Source organism: Equus quagga, chromosome 4 (genome assembly GCF_021613505.1).
Source record: "Equus quagga isolate Etosha38 chromosome 4, UCLA_HA_Equagga_1.0, whole genome shotgun sequence".
NCBI lineage: Eukaryota > Metazoa > Chordata > Mammalia > Perissodactyla > Equidae > Equus > Equus quagga.
The window spans coordinates 4660858-4678714 of NC_060270.1; the positions used below are offsets into that span (position 1 = coordinate 4660858).

The 17857-nt window shown below is 38.3% G+C and overlaps 2 protein-coding genes across 3 annotated transcripts in view; one reads left to right on the forward strand and one right to left on the reverse strand.

The window, feature by feature from the left end:
* CMSS1 (cms1 ribosomal small subunit homolog) overlaps nt 1-17857 on the forward strand; it is a 362276-nt gene that overhangs the window by 68790 nt on the left and 275629 nt on the right. The window lies entirely within an intron of this gene.
* The window catches only part of FILIP1L (filamin A interacting protein 1 like), a 277314-nt gene that overhangs the window by 44007 nt on the left and 215450 nt on the right, over nt 1-17857 (reverse strand). The window lies entirely within an intron of this gene.

Below are 17857 nucleotides of genomic sequence, written 5' to 3' on the forward strand. Positions count from 1 at the left end.
TTCCTGCAGAGGAAGAAGTTCTGCATCTGGAAATGTGTGAGAGAAGGTGGCACTTAGGAGTTCAGGTAAGTTCCGTTCCATTTGCTCCTCTGTTGTGGATGTATAAGATGTACCCTCACTGGGGCTGGCCCCGTGGCCAAGTGGTTAAGTTCGTGCGCTCTGCTGCAGGCGGACCAGTGTTTCGTCGGTTCGAATCCTGGGCGCGGACGTGGCACTGCTCGTCAGACCACGCTGAGGCAGCGTCCCACATGACACAACTAGAGGAACCCACAACGAAGAATACACAACTATGTACCGGGGGGCTTTGGGGAGAAAAAGGAAAAAATAAAATCTTTAAAAAAAAAAAAAAAAAAGATGTACCCTCACTAATGAGAAGCTGGGCTGGTGCCCGATCTGGCCTGGGGGAGGGCAGGGTCGGTTCACTGGACACATTACCCTTGTGTGCTGTTATCTTCTTTCCATGAATAACCATTTCTTGGTTTTTGCTTTTTAAGTTTTTGAAGTCTGTGTTGCTTATGGTTTCCTTTGCTCATGGAAGAAACATGGTATACTGCTTAATTTATATAGATCTTATGGCAATTTGCATTCTTCCAGCAAGGACAAAAGTGAAAACTTTACTCTTCAAAATGTAGAAAGTTCCCCATCTTGCAAAAAGACTGTTTCAAAGTTTCGTTTGTAGGTATTTCTCCATAGAAACAATGTTATTAAGTAGAAAATTGATTCTCAGACCAGCACAAGGAGGCTTACTAAACCCAAAATAAAGCTGAAACCTCTATTTAGGTAACTGTGATAGTGTGGTGATATTGTAGCACAGTAACAGCAAAGCTTGTAAGATTTATACATAATGTGACTATTACAGCATGTAGTGGAGAGCAATATTTGTGCAAATGTGTCAAATTCAAACTGTATTGCGGGTCAGCTAGTTTTTTATAAACTAGCTGGGAGCCTATGTTTTACATAAAACATGGCGTTTATTAGCAAAGGTGTTCCAGGTTCTCACTTTGAATTCCAGGTGAATACCTCTCTACCATATCCATGGCCAACTAGTCTGAAGAAAATTAAGTAGCTCTGGAAATGCTCTTGCCCTTCCAGGTGTCCTCCTTTTGAGCAGAATGTAGGCTGTCTTTTTACCTAGAGGGAACATTCACAAGTCAGGTGTTCATAACCCAGAGAATGCCTGTATGTATGTGGCCAGCATGGTTAAACTTAATATATTTTATTCTTTGCTCTCACAGGTTCAAACATGACAGCATGTTCTTTTAGGCAACTTGCAGTCACCCGTGTTCATGACTGGAAAAGCTGAAAGCATCTCCTTTAAAGAATGAGTCATAATTCAACTAGCTTTGCACTTGGCTTTGTAGATTTAGTGGGCTGTCACTCAGCAGGACTGTTTTTTATTTTTTACCATATCTCTTAACGTATGAATGGTAATATTTGTGTGTTCTTCAAGGTACTATATTTCCTTTCTGCTCATGGACAAGAGCTTATTTTTTAGCCTATCTTCTTTTTCAGAAGCGGCCAGTGTGGTGGTAATGTCTGCCAGATACAGACTAGGGAACTTAGTTCAACAATAACATAACGATTAATCCATGGCAATGTTTCTTGACCTATGGATCGGTTTCAGTAAGCCAAAAGCGGACAATCAATGCAGACTGAAATAAGCATTCATTTCTTGTTACTGTGCATACAACACCAGACTTCTGTAAATCCCCTTCATCTTTGGTGGAAACCCCCTTCCTCTTATCTAATTTCCATGGTGTTTTCTCCTCTTGGCTCAGGACTATCAATCCCCTAACAACCTGAACCCATGGAACAGGTGCCTTATTAAAAGACTGTGATTAAATGTTGGGTAAACTCTAGCAGTGATTGCTAGAAAAGAGAAGAATGTTGATATTTGATGAGCATTTGACACAGGAGCCCCTCACCTATGTTTGATCAAGCTGTAAGCTGTAAAGATAGTCTTTGTGTAGAGGAGGAAGGCAGCTCGGTGGAAGAGGGAACCATTTGCTTCTACAGAGAATAGCTGCAGTTCCATATTCTAAAGCATGAGTCATGGATGTCTTTATGATTACATATCCCTCCTAGCATGTGAGGAATAAACTTTAGAGAAAAGGAAGTTAAGGGAAGACAGAAGTGTGAATAACTGCTAATGGTGCTGTCTCTGGCTCCGTTCCGTCTGCCATTTCATCATACATAAAGGGGCTAGTTCAGAGATTCCTTTCCTGGCAAATAAGTGGCAACACATGTTTGAACCAGTGAATGGAAACTGTAGGAGAAAATGACAGGCATATGGCAATAGGAAGGTAAGGGAAAACTTGTTGCCTTCATGTTAGCTGCATAATTGGTATGCTCTTCCATAGAGGGGGTGTTTCACTTTAAAAAGTCTGTATGCCCCATAAGTACAGCATTTCTGTGTGTGGAGTGTATATATTTTCCAGTTTTTTTGTTTTATTCTATTTTTCCATGAATGGCAGTCATGTTAAGCTGCTGAACCTCCCTACGGAGGTCTTGAGAGAAAGGTTCCCAAAGGGGAAAGACAGAACCTAGTCAGGAAGTAGGACCCTTTATTAAAGAAGTAGAAACAACAAGTGAGGAAGCACTTATGAGCAGTCACTTTGAAGGGCTGAGAACAGAGGAATGGGGCCCAAATTACTGTCTTCCCGCCAGCTCTTCTTTTAAATGATAATTCTGCAGTGACAACATTTATGGATTTATTTGTTGCCATAGCAACTAAACCTTTGCTCAGTAGTTTGAGATTCCATAAGTTACTTTAAAGGGCAAGGGTTTGATGTCTTTGTTCCACAAACTATGCATTAATCAATATGTACCTTCTAACAGATTGAAAGCCCAATTATTTACTTGAAAAAATAGTTTTCTTAACAGAAAAAAGTCAATGTATACAAAGGGTGCTGAAGCCCATTTCTCATTGTCTGTCATACATGGCTAATAAATCAGAAATGTGTTTTGAGTCTCTAAAATTTAATTGCAAACTGTTGTTATATTGGAGAAAAGTACTAGAGGGAAACATAATTAGTTTCTTAGAACACATTTGTTTTGCTTTGTTTGCTCAGAAATGATTGTGACAAAAAATACGATGAGCTTTTATATTTCTAAGATTTAACTAACTACTTAATAAGACTTTAGTTCAGGTTGTGAGGAAAAAAATCAATTGATGTTATTATTGATTTGGGCCTTGACAATGAAAAATATTAGCATGAACAAAGGACTTATTAATATGTATGTATCTGTAAATAGGAATTAAACATATGTCAATGCTGTAGAACTCAACTATTTTTGTGCCTTCTCTCCAAATATTCTGCTTTATTATGATTGGCATAATTGGTATGATTTTTAATGTTTGGTCTCATGTTTTAAAAATTGATACCTAAGAAGGTAATCTAAACAAAATGTTTTCTTTGTTGTCAGAAATTTCTCTATATATTTACCTATATAATAAAGCAGGACATGGCAGAGAGAAGACATGAGAAAGTTTTATAGCCTACCCACTACCAATTTTTGTACCGCCCACAAACTAAGAATAATTTTTATATTTTTAAATGGTTGGAATATATCAAAATAAGAATAATATTCCATGATATGTGAACATATGAAATTCAAATTTTAGCATCCATGAAGTTTTATTGGAACACAGCCACACCCATTTGTTTACATATTATCCATGGCTGCTTTCTTGCTACCGCAGCAGAATTGAGTAGTTGCAAAAAGACCATCTAGCCCATAGAGCCTAAAATATTTACTGCCTGTCCCTTGCCCAGAAAGGAGCTGTCCAGGATGGGTGATGGGGATTACAGGGTGATTCTGTAAGAGGACAACCACCACCCCAACTAGTGTGTCAGAGCTTTCTCTTAAGTACGTGTGGCTAAACAAACCACTGTGAAAGTCTCCAATGCTCCTGACTAAATGAAGTCTTCCTGGTCTCTAATCACCGTGAATAACTGAGGACTGACTGTTTGAGAAAAGGTATCCTACCTCCAATTTGGATTCCTCAGACTAACAGTAGATTTAATATTCTAACATTGGTCTTTTTATTCCTTGAATTAGCCATCAAATTCCTAACTCCTTGAATTAGCCATAGCTTGAGTTAGCCATGTATTTCTAAATAGACTTAATCTAACTTATCAGAATCTCAAAAAGGAAACATTCAAAAGAAGCATTGGTTTAATTGTTGCTTGTTTGAGAGTTTAGATGTGATACATTATGATTTTTGTTGCATATTTTGACATTTTAGAAAGGTTGTTAGGAAAAAGAAGCTGTATTTCTATGCATTTTTCACATCATCCTAGTAGTTTTGTTTTGTAGCTAGCATTATTTTTAGAGGTGTGTTGTGGGTATATAGAAGGAAAAATATTTCAAATAAATTGTTCTACGTGGAATTAAACAATGACCAGAGGCTGTGTTTGCTCTTAATCTTTACGTCCAATCTCATCCTTTGCAAAACCTCTTCCTTTCAATATAGAAATGTAGGAAGATCAGCTAAATTTTTCTTTTGTAGTGACAGATCTCTAACAGATGGACTTTTGACATAACATCGCTCACGCGTGAAAATATATATGCATTTTTCACATTATCCTAGTAGTTTGTTTTGTTCGTTTTCTTTTAATGTGACTTGGACTATCACACAAGCGTATCAGAAGAAGTTACAATTAAATGAGATATATTCCACCAACACTGAGTCTGAAGCTCTCATAGAAGTTTAGATACTTTTCAAGCTACTCTATTATTAGATAATTATTAATATTAATAGAAATAAGATGTTTGTTGGTATTTCAAATCACCTGAGGAAGGCTAAACACACACAGAGAAAAAATGTAATCACTTCTTTTTATTTAGCGCCTTAGAGACAGTTACAATAGATGTGCTTTGATTATATTAGATGGAGATTTTACATGTGCATTTATTTAGGGGCTTAAACTAGGAACTCATTTCTTTCATCTAAAAATATCTTTTAAGAGAAAGTATTTTCTGGTGTTCATTGATCTTTATTTTGCATCATATAAAAAGTCTGTTCAATTTTATTTTGAACAGAACATTTGGTTACAGTTTTCAAAGGCAGATTACTGGTTTCCAATACCAAGTTACGACACTTTGCAGGTGTTTTGTTCATTTCTTACTCTGATACATCCTTTTACCCTTAATGAGCGTTACTGATGCTGTAGAGTTAAAAATAGGGTCACATATTTTAAGGTCATATTGGAAATATTCCACCTAATTCTTTCTACAAAGAAATTCTCCATAAATTATATTGACTGTATAATTAAAATAATCAAAAATTATTGTATAAAAGGTCTGGGTTTTGGTGAAATATGTGTGGTAGCTGTTGTGATTACTGCTGGCGCTTTTTTGTCCCAGTTTCCTAGCCCCTATTGCATTCTTCAGGAAAATATTTCTATGAGAAAATGTGAGGAACAACATATAAGGTTTACTGTTCCTAAAATTGTTACCATGGGCACTTTGGACTCCCACCTCCTCCTTGTTTGTGACTACACCATGGTCCACCTTCCTGGCATCTTTCCTCAATGCACATTAACATCCCAGGGATGGTGAGCAAGGTTCTGGCATCAGACTCCCTGCATTTGATCTTGTGTTCTCCATTTACCAGCTGTATAACCTCCTGTGCCTCATTTCCTCATCTATAAAATGGGGATAGTGAGAGTACCTTCCTCATAGGGGTACTGTGAGTCTTGAATTAGTTACAGCCTGGAAGTGCTTAGAGTAGCATCTACACATACTAAGTATTCAAGTACTTAGCTCTCATGATCCATTCCTAATGTGCTGTCTGTGGTTCTAGTTGTATTGGATCTTTGAAACCCTGTGACTCTTAAGGTCAGAACCAACCTGGCAGTATTTTAGGATGAAATAAATATAAATGTGCATGAAAGCTTTTTGAGAAGTTAGAACGTAGCATGAATCTGGAACAGCGTTTCACACGTAGTAGATACTCAGTAAATATTTATGGAATGAATTAATTTAAAATATTATACATGTGTAATGGTGATGTCATTCTTAAAATTCATAAGAGCTAAGTTCTGGAAATCAAATCCATTCAACTCTCTTAGGTTTAGGAGAGATCATTCAACTCTCATCTGTGTTACAGAGGTGTGAGTAAGAAAGATGGTGACAATGAGGATATTAATCACAGCAAACACATACCTGGTGCTTACTGTGTGTAAGATACTATTCTAAACATTTCATATTTGTGTAGATTAATTCATCTAATCTTTACAACAACCTGTGAGACAGGTACTACTATTATCCCCACTGACTAGATGAAGAAACTAAGTCTGAGAGGTTATGAATAACCAGGATTCCAGCCCAGGAAGTTTGACTCCAGAATCCACGGCCTTAACTCTTATAAATAAGCTGTAATTTCATAGCAGTTATTTAGTTCTACCTTTTTTCCCTACTTAATGTTCATCAGAACAACCATAAGGTGCTGATCACTGCCTAACCGTGCCTCTTTCTCCTCCCTCCAGGAGTCTACAGTTAGTCTGCTCTAACTGGGCTGCACCCTGGAGTTACCTGGGGACCTTTCAGCACTATTGATTTTTAGATCTTAGAGATTCTGACTTAGTTGGTGCACCCGGGGCATCAGAGTTTTTAAAGTTTATCTGGTGATTCTAATATCTAACAAAGTTTTAGGTCCAGTGGTCTAAAGGAAAATGAAATTGGTCTAGGCCCTAGAGCATGCCTGAGGGTGTGGGGCATCAAGATAGTAGGACCTGGACCCTGGAGCACACAAGAGTTGAAATTCAAGTCAGTTTGCATTGCTTCTTGTTGAGAATTGCTTCCTTTGCATGCATGGAATGCTGGCTAGAAATACTAGGTGACAATGGGTTCAGAATTTACCCAGGGGTTAAGTTGTGTATACTATTCTTTTAATTTGTTATTTAAAAAAAAAACATCCAGTAAGCTTGGGCCAGCCCAGTGGCGTAGTGGTTAAGTTCGAGCACTCTGCTTTGGCGGCCTGGGGTTCGCAGGTTAGGATCCCGGCTGCGGATCTAGCACTGCTCGTCAAGCAACACTGTAGCAGCATCCCACATAAAATAGAGGGGGATTGGCACAGATGTTAGCTCAGCGACATTCTTCCTCAAGCAAAAAGAGGAAGATTGGCAACAGATGTTAGCTCAGGGCCAGTCTTCCTCAAACACACAAAAAAAGTAAGCTCGAGCATTGCTTTAGTCATTGGGACCTTACATGGCCATTGAAAATGTTCAGGAAACTTATTTGGAAAAAACAAAATGGCTATAAGTGGGAATAGGATAGTACCTTCCTTTAGTGTTACCAGCTTATTGCTCCAGTGAGAAGAGTAGTCTGACTGTACTAAACTGTTTAGGAAAATTGATATTTATTTCAAATGTTTATGGTTTATCGTCTCAGAAGATTAGTGCCAAATCCTCAAAAATGTGGTGACGAGCGATGACTCATTTTAGCTCATGTCACAACAATGTGCTTTTGTAATTTCCCGGTCCCTGGAGAAGCTATTAAACACTAAACAAAATGCCTCAGAATGAAACTGATTGAGTGTTTTAAATTATGAACTTTTCCTTGGCTATAAATAGCCAGATGTTCTTTGGGAAATCTCACTGCACATCAGGACCTGTGATTTGCACTGACAATGATACTACACGGTTTATGCTGCCTAAGTATCAGCGGTGTGTGTTCTAAAGCTAAAGAGTCAAACAAAGCTCAGTCTTTTTGCATAAACAATTTGTGTAACTCTACTCTCAGCCAAGTGATTTTTTTCTTTGTTAAACTCCGGACAGAATATACCTAATGGATAAGGTATTTTCTCTGCATTATCTTACTGATAAATAGCACAGATCCCAACAAGCTTAATAGTTTATATATATATGTATATTTTTTAAGATTTGTGTGTTTGTTTCTGTGTAAGTAGTAGTACATATCTTGATCTCTCGTAGAGCGCAGCAAGATGTTTTTCATGTAGTAGGTACACAAAGTATTGTGTGTTGCTGATAATAATGATACCAATAAACAAAACAAAACATAAAGAGTGACTTTGTTATTAATTTCCTACAGTACTTCATGAGCTATTTTAAGATCAGTGTTAAGGTAGCTCTATTTTATTTTTTAGGGGCAAAATATTTAAATGATTGGTTTGCTTTCACTGACCTCCTATGTAATGAGGATATTTACAGTGTTAGACATTTTTAAAACACACTTTTATCTGTATAAGTGACTCTTTGATTATTAGTAATTGAGACATTCTTAATATCATGTGTCATTTTTTGAGTAGGCATTTGGGGACATGTTCTCCTGACAACCAAAAATATGGGGTCACTCGTGACAGTTTCTATTACCAAGTGCCTAGAAAGAGTAGGCGGGTCCTCAGTAGACTTGTTAAACTGCACAGGTGTTCTACCCATGCCCATTTCTTAGGTGAGAAGAATCAGTTTCCTCAGATGCAGTTCCCTGAGAGGACACGGAACAGGTAGTGAGAATTAAATACCTTCGAGGTGATTCTATAACACGGTGATAGACTGTCATCTCTAAGGAAGTTATCCTGATGCAAAAAGAGTATCTAGCTATCAGCCCATTATAAGATGGAAAATGGTGTGAAGAGTAGTAATTCAAGCTGCATCTGAAAACTATAGTTTTGATCCAGGGAAGAAACCTTGGATTATAGTCAGTTGTTACCAGTGGCCGCTGGACAGCCAGAAGGCTTAACAAGTCAACAAAATGTTTGTTAGGAAGGGACTCACTCTAAATCAATAGCGTTATCTTATCTTTGATTAAAAATGTAGCATATCCATGTGTTACATTTTCTGCCATTCTAGTTACCTGTCCTAAAAAGCTTTAACCAGAGTCGGCCGTTTCACACAAGTGCAAACAGAGTGGTAATGCAGTGACTTCCATGTAAATATGGTTTCATATTTAGGCTGTAAATTGCAAAGGTTACAGTGGAAAAAGGATTTGCTTAAAATCTATAATATAATAAGCAGTGTGGCAGGGCAGCCACACTCTTGTTCACCCAAACGTAGAACTGTTAGAATTGGAGACTTGAAAAAAGTACCTTTTCTCGAAGGGCAGTGTACTGGAGGCAGTATCACCTCATGGGTAAGAATATAGATACAGGGTCAGACTGCTGGGCTCAGTTCACCTCCCTGCCCACTTCTAGCTCTGTGTCCTTAGGCGCCTTATTTGCCTTCTCAGGCCTCAGTTTCTTCATCTGTAAAATGCTGCTAATAATAATACCCATCTCGTAGGGTTGTTAGGATTCAGGGTTAAGTGAAAAGCAATTAAAACAGTAGCTGGCATATAGTAAGCACTGTGTGTGTGTGTATACATGTGTGCTCGTTTACACATTTGCCATATTGGTTGGGTAGGCTAAAAAAGAGGTAGGTTTAGAGGAATTTGATAGACTTATGGATGAAATCCAAAATTAAGAGTAATTCACCTTTTAAGGTTGCATCTTCACAGGGCCCCCTACATGGCTTCCTTGGCAGCCACCATCGGAGATGAGGACCCTGGGCTAGTTGGATCAGTGACCTGACCCAAAAAGTATTTGTTTCTGTTTTTACTAAAATGCTTCACACAGAAGACTATGTAATGCTCCTTTCTTATTTCCCAGACCGACATAATGAAATAATAATAAAGCTGTTGTCCCCTGCTGCTTCATTTACTTGTACTAATTTGTCCTAAATGAAAACTCTTCATTTGGTAATAGAAAAGGATGGCTTCAAGTAATAGAAACAAGCCCAAGCTAATTGAGTTAAGCAAGATCTTTGGCCAGGAAAAGTAACTATTGAGATATGCATCTTGTTTTTCCAAGGATATGCCCCTCCTTTAGAATCTGAGTGAGCCTTAATCCTCCTACCTGGCGTGAGCTGACCAGTGTTCAGGCAAGTGCTTTATAATTCTGGCAGCAGTGAGCATGATGAATGTTTTTGTTATTGTTGCTCTTAACGATAAGTGTGTGGTTTTTATTCTCCCTATAAACAAAGGTCTGAAAGGACCATACACCAGACTGTTTCACCATTAGAATGTGCTTATTTTGTTATTTCCATCGTTTGCTGGTGTTATTGTTCCTAATCTTGGAATAGATCTTTCAGTAGGGAGAGAAGAACTTGCTTTCCAATCAAGTATTTAAACCACTTTAAGTAGTAGAACCTGCCTGGTAAAAATTTATTGAGTTTTTTGGCACTGGTGTTTTTCAATGACCAAATTAAAATAGGGCCTTTTAAAAATATATTTCGCATGCTCCTTTAAAATAAGATATTCCAGGGGCTGGCTCCATGACCGGGTGGATAAGTTCGTGCGCTCCGCAGTGGCGGCCCAGGGTTCGGATCCTGGGCGTGGACATGGCACCACTCGTCAGGCCACGTTGAGGTGGCGTCCCACATCCCACAACTAGAAGGACCTGCAACTAAGATATACAACTGTGTACGGGGCGGGTTTGAGGAGATAAAGCAGAAAAAAAAAAAGATTAAAATAGGATATTCCATTAAAATGAGGTCAAAGAGCCTTATGTGAATTAGTGTGGTTTGACATTTTCCTGTCCAAACCTGGGAAACCTGGAGGTTTTCTCACTTTTGTTTTGCCTTTTTTTCCCTTTTCTTTGTGGCTGCTCATTGCTTCTTGGTCAACCTGAGATTCATGCTTATTTTGACTCCCTGTCGCTGTTTATAGTTACTACCTCCTCCTTGCCTCCTATACCCACTTGTTTTCTCTGGGACTTGGCTCTGTTCGTTCCAGTTGCTCCACTTCCTCCTCAACACTTGATGTTGTCCTTTTAATTTTAGTCTTTCTGGTATCCTAGGGCTGTAGTGGTATCTCACGATAGTTTTAATTTGCATTTCCCTGATGATTAATAACATTAAACTCCCTTTTCACATGCTTATTTGGATATCCTCTTTCATGAAGTGTCTCTTAAGTTTTTGCCTTTTTTATATTGGGTTGTCATTCTTCTTTTCATTGATTTGTAGGAGTTCTTTATATATTCTGGATGTTAGTTTTTTGTTCATTGTACATGGGCAGGTATCTTCTCCCAATCTGCAGCTTTCCCTTTCATCTAATTATTGTTGTATTTTGATTAACAGAAGTTATTAATTTTAATAAAGTCCAAGTTACTAATCTTTTATGATTAGTGCTTTTGGTGTCCTTTTCAAGAAATCTTTACCTTCATTAAGATCATGAAGATAAACTGGGGCACAGAGAGGTTAAGTGGTTTGCACTAATTTTGTGGCAGACTGTTAGTTGTCTTTAAAACATGAATTGACTCTTTCCTCCTGGGCATATGGCTGCCCAATCAGACATTTCTCTTTCTCTGTTTTGAGAAGTGGCTATGTGAATTTGGATTGGGATGGGAATAGAAGAGATGGTCATCTCCAACTTGAAAGCAAATACCTTTCATGTATTTTACCCTTCTCCCCCACCCTTTCCATGCATTGTAATATAGACATAGTGGGGTTTCACCTTTGATCATGTAGATGAAGACAACACTCTGAATGATCTCATGGAGCAGAGCTCATTTAAGTTTATTTAAATAATATTTAAAATTATTTATAAAATAGAGGCAACTCAAATGCTGCCTTTTCCATGAAGCCTTTCCTGATCACCTAATTAGTGCTCACCTCTTTTTTTCTACCTTAATGCTTTTCTCCTCTTGAGGACAGGGATCATTTGGTCTAGTGCTTTGCACATGCTAGGTACTCAGTAAGTATTTTGAAATAAAATGAATAAATAAACTAGATGGTAAGTGAATTTTTCAGGAGCCAAAACTGTGCATTTGATATGAAGAAATGTTGATCTGGTCATGCAATAAGTATAGCCTAGCTTGGAATTTAAGCTCTCTCTCCACATTGATTCTGCGCCTTCTCTAAAATGAGGTTCTGACTCAGCAGATTTGCTGTGCAACGTCACTTTCGTCTTCCGTAATGCAGCCCATGCAGCTTGATATCTTGGTACTAATTGCTGACATAGTGTGACCATGACCTCATTTGACCTTTCAGCAAACAACACCTTTCTGACTGCTATATAGTGAGAAGAGGTTCACATGGAAAAAGAGATGCTATTTTCTGTTCTAAGCAGATGATTTGACTTAGACAACTATGTGACAACTGGCTTCACTCGGGTTCTCTTGGCATGGTCAAAGAGCATTTGAACCATGTTTGAGATGGCATTGTGTTACTACCTCTAAATGCCCAGTTGAAGATTCTAATTCAGTATGTTTGCGATTGGGCCCAGAAATCTGCATATTTTAAGTAACTCCCCTAGCAACTCTAATGATCACTTACTTAATTTTGGTAATCACTGGCAGAGAAGGGTTAAGAGCTCAGATTCAGGAGTCAGATAGACCTGAGTCCTAATTCTTCTCTACATTTACTAGCAGTATAACTTTGGGAAAGTTATGTAGTGTCTCAAAGCTTCAGTTTCATTATCTAAATATTATGTGGACAATAATAATACCTACTTTTTTTTTTTAAAGATTTTATTTTTTTCCTTTTTCTCCCCAAAGCCCCCCGGTACATAGTTGTATATTCTTCTTTGTGGGTCCTTCTAGTTGTGGCATGTGGGACGCTGCCTCAGCGTGGTTTGATGAGCAGTGCCATGTCCACGCCTAGGATTCGAACCAACAAAACACTGGGCTGCCTTCAGAGGAGCGCGAACTTAACCACTCAGCCATGGGGCCAGCCCCAACAATACCTACTTTTTAAAAGATTGTTCTGAGGATTAAATGAGATAATTCATCTCAGATGCTTAGCACAGTGTTTGACAGTAAATATTCAGGAAAATGTAGCTTATCATTATCACTAATTATCAAGTTCTGTATAAGGGATTTTTCTTTGTATTGTTTTTATATAGATGGCATGTACAAAATAGAATCTACTTTCTCTATAAAGAAAGACTCACTGTGTGTATGGTGTGGGTGGGTATGTGTGGTCTTTTTCTTAATGGGGTTCTTAGTTCCAGGCATTTAAAGTTCTATGTGGAATTACCCTGACTCCAGTTCTTCTTCATGAATAATCTACCAATTAGCCACTCTATACTTTATACTTTTTTTTAATTATTAAGGAACTATTACTGTATGTGTGTGTGTGTGTGTGTGTGTAAGGGAATATTACAAAGAAATGCTTACCTGGAACATTTAAGAACTGAATGTTCTATTGCAGCATTTCTCAAACAAGTAAATGTCATAACTTAGGGGCTGGAAGTTGCGGCTGTGGGTAAAAGAAATGAAGAGAGCTACCTGTTTCAAGTTCTTGTCTCTCCTTATAAAATTCTCTATCTGATCCAACATCAGACAGAGAATGGAGCAGAGGAAGTCTGAGCTAGGATTTGGTGGTGTACCTACAAAATAAACTGTGAGTTTTGGAGTGTGTGTGTTTCGTATATTCATGGAGGAGTGATGTGGAACCCTTGGGGCGGAAGGGAGGGATTGGGAGTGGGGAGAGTCACAGTCTTGAAAGGTTTTAGAGCCACTCCCTTGTACCTTAGTTATTTGTTATGAATTTACTCCCAAGGGTAATAGTGAATAATGAAAAGTTAAATTTTGGATCAGAAACACTGTTTCATGGCAGGGGCAAGAAGATTTTATTTTAGGTAAAGCAGAAACTCTCCAGGGCAGGAGAATGGGTGGATTCACCTGAAAAGTTTTCTTTTCATAAGAAAGTAATACTGTAGCTAAGAACAGAATGTCAAGGGGCTGGCCCCGTGGCCGAGTGGTTAAGTTCGCGCGCTCCGCTGCAGGCAGCCCAGTGTTTCGTTGGTTCGAATCCTGGGCGCGGACACGGCACTGCTCATCAAGCCACGCTGAGGCAGCGTCCCACATGCCACAACTAGAAGGACCCACAACGAAGAATATACAACTATGTACGGGGGGGCTTTGGGGAGAAAAAGGAAAAAAAATAAAATCTTTAAAAAAAAAAAACAGGATGTCGAAAGAGGAGTATATAGTCTTTGGATCCATGTGTTATATGCCTTTCATCTACATGGATTAAAAGGTCCATCACACGGCAAATTTAGTTAACTCATAACAACTTACAGTTGCTGTCAGTTAATTTAGATAACTTTGACTTATATTTTGCCACATTTTTATTTCATTTGCATTCAGCTGCCTATTGAATTCTCCAGCTGCCTAGTGAGTAGGTGATGAGAGTCATGATCTGCAACTCTCACTTTAGTGAAACCTGCACAAGTTAGAGTTCATTTTTCATTGTCAACAAAGAGCTATTGTCATCTGACCAGAATGGATGAGAAATTTCAGTTCTTGGGGCAAGAAGCGTATTTAGAGCTGAAATTTTAATTAGAAATAAGGTTGATTAGTTAACAATTAAGGGCTTCAATTTGGGGTCACATAAACCTCATTGCTCTTTCAAGTATCCCATGGAATTTTTCAGAGTTGGTTTATACGCAATTTCTACTCTTTGACTCATTTGAACTTAAATCTTGTCTAAAAACCTGTATGGATTTTAGAGGCTTAGAGAAGATTGAAAGCCTATAAAATTTTAAATAACTTCATCCAGTGAGCATGTTTACCTAAATGTGTCATCAAACTTCTCAGTTTTCTGGTTAGAAAACCGGTTTGGGACCGGCTGACTCACCCTGTCGACTGATAGAATGCAAACACATTCAGAATTCTCCTGGCAAGACTAATGCAACAAAAACAGAATTCTGTGAGCTTTTAGAGGTGAAGTGTTTCATTTCTCTAATAAATCTTCCTATCACTAAGAGCTTTCAAAGTAAACAAACACATGTCTTCACAGCTGTTAGGTGCTGGGTGAGGTAGCATAGACATACTACTGTATTCAGTACCCCCTTGCCACTCATAAAGGAGATAATTTTTAAAGGTAATCTGGGAAATATTAGTAGTTAGCCCTTAATTGATAAGAGTAATGCTCTGTAATTCTAGATATTATTCCCATATGTAACTAAACATTTTACTGGGTTTGTATTTCACTTTTGATCCGTAGATCTCAAATTCTCTGCCCAAATAGTTACCCATATTCTTCCCAATTAGCCCTCATGCAAGAAAGGTAAGTAGAGCAAGAATATTTTTGCCCATTTTGCACATGGATCCGTCAGCACAGAACTTGTTATTTTTTATCAAGTTTGCTCAACAAATTTGGGGCCAAACTCAAAAAATAGCCAAAGACAGTGATACTCTCTAAGACAGTGATTCTCTAAGTAAGGTTAGCTGAGTAGCTCTTTTCAAGGATGAAGGGATGGAGATTGGAGTGTCTTCTTGGCAGAGCTCAGGGTACAGTCAAAATAAATACATGCTCCTGTTCCTTTCTCTTTTCTAGTTAGTTATATCTCATTGCCATTTGTTCATATGTTGCTGTAACCAGCCAATTTTAGGCCAAGCAAAAGGGGTTAGGTAGCATATTACACCACACCTCCCTTTCTGGGACTTAGGATGGAATGAGATTTATTTTCCATTTACTTTAGCCAAATGGACATGTAGTTCTCCAACTCCATTTTGCTATGAAGTCAGTCTTTATCAGGAAGTTGTACAGTAACGGGTAACACGGGATCCATTTCTAAAGAGCCTTGCCCTCTTTGATATTTTGCTTGTAATAGTAGTTTTCTGGTGGTTGTTGTTAATATTATTATCGTTCTTTCCAAATTTGACTCTGGACACACCCAAGACAATGCTTTGTGTATGCTGTGGGTTCTCTGACAAATTACCAATGGCAAGTTGAGATTTTTCTACGTGACAAATTTCTCTTGGGCTCAGGGTAAGGGGGAAACCTGGGGTAATGGCACACAGGGTCTGCACATCCTGGCCCTAATCTTATCCTCAGCAGAGACTGAATTCCACAAACTCGTTTTCATTCCTTTCTACCTGTGGGAGCGGTTTTCTGCCTAGACTACCCTTCCCCTCTTCTCTGCCTGATAAGAATCTATACAGCCTTCGAGCTAATTGCTCCCTGTTGGGATGCCTTCCCATTCCCTCCATGCAGAACTAATCCCTGAAATGGGGTCCCTGAGCACTCTGTACATGCCTCTGTTGCAGCCCACAACTAATGACCTCATACTTTTTATGTTTTCTACTGGAGCCTCAAAGACAGGATCCATGTCTTATTCTTTATTTTTTTGCCTAGTTCCTAGTTCTGTGCGTACTGTTAGGTTAAATAAATGTCAAATGAGTGAATGAAAGAATGACAGATATCCCCATTTTCCCTTTTTTTTCCTCAGCAAATAATCATTTTCCTTTGCTCATTTCCCTTTGGGATATCCCCAGTAGTAAGTTCCTATCCTTTGGTTCCTGAATGTCATCTGGCATTAAAAGGCCTTCCTTATAAAGTTTTAAGAAAACAGCAACCTGTATCTCTTAGAAATATCCATTATCATAATAGTTTTATATCTATCATATTGATCACTTAAATCAGTCAAGTTATATCCATGTGGACCTTTTCAGTTTTGTTCAGCCGTGAGAAGGAATGAAGTGCTTATACATGCTACGATGTGGATGAACCTTGAAAGCATTATTCTAAGTGAAAGAAGCCAGACCAAAAGGCTACACATTGTATGGTTCCGTTTATATGAAATATCCAGAATAGGCAGATCCATAGAGACAGATTAGTGGTTTCTAGGGGCTGGGGGAAGGGGAAATGGAGAGTGACTGCTTAATAGACATGGGGTTTCTTTTTATTGCCAAATAGTAGTCCATTGCATGGATATACCACAATTTTGTTTATTCATCAGTTTATGGACATTAGGATTGTTTCCACTTTTGGTCATTTTATGAATAATGCTGCTATGAGCACTCATGTATAAGTTTTTGTATGGACATATGTTCCCATTTCTCTAGGATATATACCTAGGAGTGAAATTGATGAGTCATATGGTAACTTTGTGCTTAACTGTTTGAGGAACTGCTAGAGTATTTTGCAGAGCAGCTACATCCTTTTACATTCCTGCTCAGCAGTGTTTGAGGGTTCCAACTTCTCCACGTCCTCACCAACACTTGTTATGATCTCTTTTATTATAGTCATCCTAGTGGGTGTGAAGTAATATCTCATTGTAGTTTTGATTTACACTTTTTAGTGACCAATAACGTTGAGCATCTTTTCACGTACTTACTGCCCATTTCTCTATCTTCTTTGGAGAACTGTAGATCTTTTCCCTATTTTTTAATTGGATTTTTTGTCTTTTTTATTATTAAGTTGTACAAGACCTTTATTTGTTCTAGATAGAAGCCCCTTATCAGGTATAAGATTTGCAAATATTTTCAACTGATGCGAGCTGACTTCACTTTCTAGACTTTTAATTCTATTCCATTGATCTATTTGCATATCCTTTCCCACTACCACATTGTCTTTGTAGCTTCATAGTGAGTTTTGAAATTGGGAAGTATCAGTCATCCAACTTTGTTCTTCTTTTTCAAGGCTGTTTTGGCTATTCTGGGTCCCTTGAATTTCCATATGGATTAGGATCAGCATATCAATTTTTGCAAAGAATTCATCTGGGATTTTGATAGGGATTGTGTTGAATCTCTAGATCAATTTCAGAAGTATTACCATCTTAACGATATAAAGTCTTCTGATCCATGAACATGGGATGTCTTGCCATTTATTTAGGTCTTTAATTTATGTCAACATTGTTTTGTAGTTTTCAGAGTATAAGTCTTTATACTTCTTCTTCTTTTTTGGGTGAGGAAGATTGGCCCTGAACTAACATCTGTTGCCAATCTTCTTTTTGCTTTAGGAAGATTGTCACTGAGCTAACATCTGGGCCACTCCTCCTCTGTTTTGTATATGCGACACCACCATGCATGGCTTGATGAGCAGTGCATAGGCCTGTGCCCAGGATCCAAATTGGCAAACCCTGGGCTGCCAAAGTAGATCGTGTGAACTTAACTACTACACCATGG